A 2,656-nucleotide genomic window follows, 5' to 3' on the forward strand; every position below is an offset into this window, starting at 1 on the left:
TTAAGCTTGATCTCATCTTCACTCACGATATGCAATCCAAGGAAGCTCCCCATTTCCTTAAACCGAATTCTTCCCAATACTTTTGTAAGTATATCGGCCCTTTGTTCATTACCCGGAATGTGCTCGACGTCAACCTGTTCATTCTCAACATATTCTCGAATAAAATGAAACCTTCGATGTATGTGCTTACTACGACCATGGAACACTGGATTCTTTGTAAGTGTAATAGCAGATTTGTTGTCAACTTTTATGGTCACCTTCTTGCAAGTATCGCTCACGACTTTACTCAAGAGTTCCTGAATCCAAATCGCTTCTTTTGCAGCCTCCGTTGCTGCCATAAATTCAGCTTCACATGAGGATAACGCCATAATCTCTTGTTTTTGAGAGCACCAGATTATTGGAATTTGAACAAGATAGAATATGTGTCCGGTCATACTATTGCCATCATCAATATCCATGTTGTGCAATCTATCACTATAGCCAACTAGTTCTCGCTTTGCTGATCGCATGAATCGCAGTCCAAGAGTAGTAGTACCACATAAGTAACGTAACACTTGCTTTAAGTCCACGCCATGGGACTCTTTAGGGTCCTGCATATACCTGCTAAGTACTCTAACACTGAATGAAAGATCAGATCGTGTATGTAGTAGATAACGAAGACATCATATGCTCCTTCTATAGTTTATCTTGTCAATGCTTTGCTCTTGTGATGCTTTAGACAGTCTTACATTAACGTCCATAGGTATATGAGTGAGGTTGCAGTTATGCATACCGGCTTCTTCGAGGATCTTCTGTGCGTATCTGTCTTGAGACAATACAATGCCATCATCATGTTGAAGTACTTCGATGCCTAAGTAGTATGTCAATTTATCTAAATCACTCATCTCAAACTTGCTCGCCATCTCCTGCTTGAACTCAATCGTTGATTGCAAATAAGATCCTGTAACGAGCAAGTCATCTACATATACACACCATAAGAATACCCTTCTTATCTTCTATTTTATAAAGCGATTGTTCCTTCGAGCATCGATAGAACCCAAACTCTTGTAGAATTCGATTGAGCTTGATGTTCCATGCTCTAGAAGCATGTCTTAAACCATAAGGAGCTTTGTTCAGTTTATACACTTTATCTTCCTTTCCTTTGATCTCAAATCCTTCGGGTTGTGAAATCTAAACCTCTTCTTTTAACTCTCCATGCAGGAACGTCATTTTTACATCCAGATGGTGCATCTCCCAACCGTTCGACGCCGCGAGTGTAATGACCAATCTATTCGTTTCAACACGAGCTACCGACGTGAATACTTCATCGTAATCGATGCCATGTCGTTGAACGTATCCTTTTGCTACTAGTCTCACTTTGTATTTGCTGATACTACCATCTGTGTTCCTCTTTATCTTAACACCCACTTCAGCCCGATAGGATTGAAACCTTTTGGTAAGTCGACGAGGATCCATATGTTATTCTTTTCGATAAAGAATATCTTTTCTTTGCACGGATCAACCCAAACTTTCAGCTCTTTAGCTTCTACAAAGTCACACGGTTCATTGTTTATAACCATCAGGAGTCTTTCACTCTCGCTTTGGCTAGAAGGACATAGTTCTCTAGATACAAAGGTTTTGTTGATGCTCTGGTTGATCTTCTTAATTGTGGCTAAGTTGCTTCCTCTCCGTCTTTATCATCATCATCTTCTTTGTTTTCATTCTCATTATCATCACTGTTATTCTCGCTTTCAACTCGGGTATCTTGAAAGTTTTCAGTGTTCGTTAAAAACTAGTTCAATCTCGAGTTGTTGCCTTTCTCTGATTCATTTGTGGTCCAGCTCCATTGTTTCTCTTCATCGAAGTGCACATCAGGACTCACAATTATTTTCTTGCATGAAGGATCAAGCAAACGATAAGCCTTTGTGCTCGGCTCTGTTCCTAAATACACCAAGATTTTAGATCGATCGTCAAGTTTCTTTTTTCCTGCAACCTTTGTTCTCGCATACACAATCAAAGATCTTAAGATGTCTGAGATTTGGTCTTTTATTACGAAAGTCTTTGTACGGTGTATGTCCGATCAATGATCTGGTCGCAATCCTATTGATCAAATAGGTAGCATGCCTTACTGCCCCCCCCCCCCCTCCACAAGCTATTTGGCACATTCATATGTTTTAACATACTTCTAGTCATCTCGAGTAATGTACGGTTTCGACGTTCGACTACTCCATTCTGTTGAGGAGAGTGTGGAGCTGTCAAGTCTCTGTTGATTCCGTTCTTGTCGCAGTACACCCTGAATTTGTGTGAAATAAATTCGCCTCCTCTGTCTGTCTGAAACGGCCTCACTACCATTCTTGTTTCTTGTCCTGCAAGTCTTTTGAAAACTTTGAAATTTTAAAAGGCTTCACTCTTCTCCTTAAGCAGTATTGTCCACATGTACCTAGAGAAATCGTCAATTAACACGAATACATAATGCTTTTGCCCTGGTGTGGGAGGAATAATAGGCCCGCAAAGATCTCCATGAAAAAGCTCGAGAGGTTATGTTGCTCTATACAACGTTGATTGCGGGAATGATCTCTTTGTTTGATTTCCAAGTAAGCACGACACACATGTCTCCTTTCCAATATCTATATGTGGTATGCCAACATATAGTTCTTTTTTTACCATCATCTTCATT

This window comes from Brassica oleracea, chromosome C7 (assembly GCF_000695525.1).
Source record: "Brassica oleracea var. oleracea cultivar TO1000 chromosome C7, BOL, whole genome shotgun sequence".
NCBI classification, from domain to species: Eukaryota; Viridiplantae; Streptophyta; class Magnoliopsida; order Brassicales; family Brassicaceae; genus Brassica; species Brassica oleracea.